We start from the raw sequence: 6,005 nt of genomic DNA on the forward strand, positions 1-6,005 counted from the left end.
TACATTGTATGTACAAATTATATTGCTAGTTTTATGTCCCCATATAACTAAAGGAAATAGGATTAATTGTCATGACAGGTTTTGTGTTTCTTTTAATTTATCAGTGCTTTTCTTGGTGCCTTGTTTCCTGTACGAGGTAGATTTCACACAAGTGTTTTGAATAAGAATGAAAAGAAATTAGTCCCTAGGTATGGTGTAATAATATCAGATTATTACATGGCATTTTTCATATTGCATGTACCGGTATTATCAGCCCAAGGTTCAATATCAGCCCAAGATCTGCATGGCCGCAAATTTAGTACATTCGATATAAAATCTTTCTATCATATGCCTCAACAGAGAAGAAAAACATTTTAATATGGACGAAACAACAACAAAAAAATTCATAATGAACACTGTTTAGAAAAGTCAACTTTTTTAAAGTAACTTTCTAAATTATGTTTGAAACTTTTAAAAAATGTATGCATTTAATAATTTGATTGTGTTTTTTTTTTTTTTTATTATTTTACAAAATATACTTTCCAGTATCCAAATAATTGTTTTGTACACTACTTTGTAATGTTTTTCAGTGAATATATAGCATTGAGGTGTATTTTCCGGAAATTGCCGAGTATCATCGGAATGCCATGTGATAACGTTACTGAAAGGCATGTGATAACACTCGAAGCATGTGATAAACTTTTTATATTAGCCTGCTAAGCACCAATTCGAAAATATGGAATTTACGTTAATTTAATGCTATTATCATACAGTAAAAATCATGTTATTTAGTCTAAGTATATGATAATTAATCATAATGGGTGAGCATCAATCTCTTATCAGAGACAAACACCAAAGATGCACTAGAAAGATTTTGCTATGGCAAGCGAGCATGGAGACCAGATTAAGTGAGGGTCACATTAAGGTTGTGCTTATATACCTAATTCCAAAATATCATAAGCCTTTGTCAAAAGACAACATAGCTATGGCTCAGACAATGTGAAAAAAATACTACTCAAACAATTCCAATTATTCTTAATTTTTCAAATTGTCCTTTAAAGCTGGTTCCCCAAAATTATTGTAACTGATTAATTTTTTATGCCCCATTTATGGGCATTATGTTTTCTGGTCTGTGCGTCCGTCCGTCCGTCCGTCTGTTCGTTCGTTCGTCCGTTCGTCCGTTCGTCCGTCTGTCCCATGTCAGGTTAAAGTTTTTGGTCGAGGTAGTTTTTGATGAAGTTGAAGTCCAATCAACTTGAAACTTAGTATATATGTTCTGTATGATATGATCTTTCTAATTTTAATTCCAAATTAGAGATTTAACCCCATTTTCACGGTCCACTGAACATAGAAAATGATAGTGCGGATGGGGCATCCGTGTACTGGGGACACATTCTTGTTTTTTTTAAAAAGCTTATTGATTGTTGATGCTAAGATCGGAAGCCTTCTAGCATTTGTTTTAGCTTTAGTGTTCAAAAAAAAAAACTTGCACATTTCACAAGGGATCCGTTTACATAGTGTGGTGAAAGCAATTACTAAGTCCCATTATTTGCTATGGGAAATCCAAAAAAAAATCGGATCAAATCGTAATAGGTGCATAATGGCATTATATGGTTAAGATTCTGAGAAAGTAATTACCGGTACAAAATGACTCACTGCCCAAATTCAAACCCTGTCTGCATGTTGTGGTTCTTAGCATTGTGTATGAGTTTCATAAAATTTGGATGAGGCAAACTTAAGTTTGAGTGCGGAAACAAAACAAATTGCAATTTTCCAGTTATAAAGGGGCATAACTCTATAAAGGTTAGTGACTCACTGTCCAAGTTCCAACTCTGCAAGTTTGGTTCTTTGCATGTCCAAGTTATGTTGTTTTTGTTGGGTTGAAACATTTTGTTATTCAAAGGACAAATGGATCCTTTTTTGTAAGGTCCATTACTGAAAAGGGAATTGTAGATACTGCAACAGATAACTCAGTTTTATCAAGACCTATTCGGGATAATAATTTTACATACCAGGTAGCAGAAATACAAAAGTAACATACGCTTCAATAATTCATAACACAAATATGTTTTAAAAAATCCATTTAATAGAATAGAATCAATGATCCAAAATGTAATAACAATTTTGCATAACATGCAACTGATGAAAATCACAGATCCATTGTAAAAATAAACATCACAAAACATTATCACAACAACTTTGTTATAAATAAAACTTAACAAAATACTATGATAGTGGACTTTAAAAGAGAAATAATACTAAATAAAAGTTCCTGCCAATTCTAATACTTGCTAATACAAATGAAAAAAAAGATTTTTGTTTACAATACAGTGTGATTGCAAAAATGTTGTTCAGAATTGTGCCTGATAAACAGGTACCAAAAAACCTTCTACAAATTCTGCTGTTGTAGTTTGGAATTCATACATGAAGAAAAAAACTTCTATACAAATTTTCAACATATGATTTAAAAATAAGATGTGGTATGATTTGATTTCCAATGAGACAGAATGATGTTGGTCAGACTTGTATTAACTGATAAAATAACATCACTCCTGCAGACCAGAACATTTCTACAGACTACAGTCCCAGATGTCCATCTGACAAATCTTTTAGTAGTGTCTGTAGTGATGTTGATTTTTATAACTACAAATATTTTTAATAAGGCTTAAATTAGGTATTACTACAAACATTTTGAAAAAGGCTTAAATTGGGCATCCATAGTTTCTCCGTTCAATAAAAATGTCCCATATCCTCTAAACCTGCTTCAAAACCATGCATTTATTCCTGCCAAGTATAATGCTATAATACTAGACATATCATGAATGTTGTCATGATTTGTGAGGGGTAAAACATAATGTATTTCTCCAATGCAACAGATTTAATTCAAAGTTTGTCTGTCAGGCTTTTGGTAAATTTGGCATAGAATGCATTTAAAACTTACAAATCATTATCATGGAGATGACAGTCAAAATACTGGATTTGGTGTTAAGACCACTACTTTTGTACTGAGTCTCTGAACTGAGTATAATTTTATGACTGAAACCCCCTGATTAGGATAGCCTTAACACTCAAAGGTTAACTTTGCCTGAGGGAGTTGCAATCTAAATATTAGTACAAACTGAAACCCCCTGATTAGAATAGCCTTAACACTCAAAGGTTAACTTTGCTTGAGGGAGTTGCAATCTAAATATTAGTACAAACTGAAACCCCCTGATTAGAATAGCCTTAACACTCAAAGGTTATTGAATCATTTCATACCAACCAAAAAGTACACGAAGGATGTATTAAAATGAAATGGAATGGAATGTTAACCAACAAATATGCTAAATACTAAAATGAAAACAATAATTAAAAACAAAATACATACTAAATTGTAAAAAGCACTTTATATTATACAAATGGTGCAATATAAGGAAATGGATGGATGTAGATAAAAAAAAAATAGGTAACTGACTAAAGCCCTGTTTAGAATTTAACCTTGAGACCTGTCTCAAGGGTTAAAATTATTTATTTTGTTTTACTCATATTTTGTTTACATGTAAAAATCCAACTCTTCATGTCAACCCAGGACATCACAGAATTAAGTATAGACATGAATGTCATTTGAGTATTGTGTCCAGCACATCAAAAGCACTTTGTTTGGTAAAAAAATAAAAACATCTTCTTTTCTATCTATTCTCTGAAAAAAAGATTGCTATTTCTACTTTGGCAAACTTTTGATTCAAAGTTTCAAATGAATAAAGGCCCTATTACACAATTTTTTTCTCTCAGAAAAATGCATAGTTGTTTTTTTCGAGTTAATCTATTTTTGGACCTAAATATAAAGCATGTGCCAATACTTAATAAATATCTTATCAAACATGTTTATATTAAATTGTCTATAGATACAAACACTTCTTATCACAGTCTCATGTTATTTGGTATGTTTATGTGCTCGATATTTACGTATTTCACAAATTTGTATCAAATATGCAATTTTTTAAACATTTTTGGAGAAAAAAACTTTTTGCTATATTTCAACTTCAAAAATCCAGTGAAATTCAATTTAAAATTCCTTTCAGTTTGAACTTTGCACATACATATCAACTATCTTTACAATTTAACCACCTTATTTTTATATACATGTAATTTGATAATCAGCCAATTAGGGCTTAGCACACCTCCTCATTTTCAGCATTTTCTCATTCACACAATAAATTACATGTCTTATGTCATATATATATATATTTTAAGAATAAATTTGGCAGACATAGCATACATATTTTACCGCATAATTTATAACATTTTAATAACAGCAATACAAATTTTTACATCATATGAAATACTCTGCACTAAAATAGACCTGTCCAGAAAGTTTAATTCTGATTTTGAAAGTAGACTTATTTTTATTCCATTTTCAATTTTATTTTATCTTTGTAACTTGTTTTCAGAAAGGAATTTTTATTCTTAAAGGCCAACCTTGGCAAAAATTAAGTAGCAGTAGAGCAAAATGATAAAAAAAAATGTGTAAATTTAATTTATAAAAATTTATAAAATTAATTAGTCAGAGAAAAAAACATTTTAAAACTTTGTAAACTGTCCTTTAAGGGCAAATAACTGAATAAAAATTAAAACCATCCCTTAAGGGGAAGTAACTGATTGATTATTTTTATAGACAGCATCACTTTTGAAAAATTACTTTATTGCCAAATTTAACCTAGCTAAAAAAAACAAATACCTTCCATTTCAGACTTAACCCTTTCACCGATTGCTGCCCAGACAGAAGCTACTCTGAGACGATGGCTTCCCTGGCTACTTTTACTCAAGTGGGAGACCTTCATAATAAATGTCAATAAAAACTTGTTTATAGTTATTTGTGTATTTATTTCATTCACTAACACCATGTTCACAGTTTTGTTCATGTTTTGATAATTTTTTCTTCATAAAATATTCAAATTTTCAAATTTTCGGCATTATCTAAGTGAAATTCTCAAAATTCTGCTCTAAGACCCCAAATCGTAATTTTTTAACCCAAAACGGCAAAATTTTCAAAATTTTTATGAGGCTGTACAAATTCCTCACACTGAACGATGTCCATTCCAAGTGTTTTGTATATAAAACGACATTTTATGTCAAAAAAGTATACTAGTTTGGCTTCAATTCTTCCATATTCTTTCAAAAAAAATGTTCCCTCATTTCAAATTCTCGTAAATTCCGTAAATTTCGTCTGATTTTGACACGGTTTTCAACAAATGGAAGCGCCATGTTTACACTTTCATCCGGATATTCATCAAAGAAAGATAACTCATGTTTGCACTGTTTTGAGCGGGAAATATAAAAGAGGTATTCCGATCCCGGTAAAACGGGACTCATCGTCAGCTGTCTGAAGCGTGCATCCCGGTAAACAGGGACTCATCGGCGAAAAATAGATTTTTTTCTTTCTTAATATTCATTAATTTAAATTAACATAAAAGAAATAAGAATAAATGTATACATCACTTAAGTTTGATAACATGAAAATGACATTGTATGAAAAAGTGTATTTTATCAAATTTTATGGAATCATCTGAATAGTTTGCAAAAATTTAAAGCAGTTGTTATGAAGAACTGAAAATTGTATTGTCAGAATAACAAAGATTTTTAAATTTGTAGTTCTTAAATTTCTGGTTTGTAGAGAAATATACTGAATTTTTTCCAACAATAGTAATAAATCTACTGAAGTAGGTTTTTTATGCCCCATTTATGGGCATTATGTTTTCTGGTCTGTGCATCCGTCTGTTCGTCCGTTCGTCTGTCTGTCTGTCCGTGCACCCCACTTTAGGTTAAAGTTTTTGGTCAAGGTAGTTTTGGATGAAGTTGAAGTCCAATCAACTTGAAACTTAGTACACATATTCCCTATGATATGATCTTTCTAATTTTAATGCCAAATTAGAGATTTCCCCCCATTTTCACAGTCCACTGAACATAGAAAATGATAGTACAGATGGGGCATCCATGTTTTGGGGACACATTCTTGTTTTAACTACAATGATGCAAACGAGTGCAGT

This window comes from Mytilus edulis, chromosome 5, assembly GCF_963676685.1.
Source record: "Mytilus edulis chromosome 5, xbMytEdul2.2, whole genome shotgun sequence".
Lineage (NCBI taxonomy): Eukaryota > Metazoa > Mollusca > Bivalvia > Mytilida > Mytilidae > Mytilus > Mytilus edulis.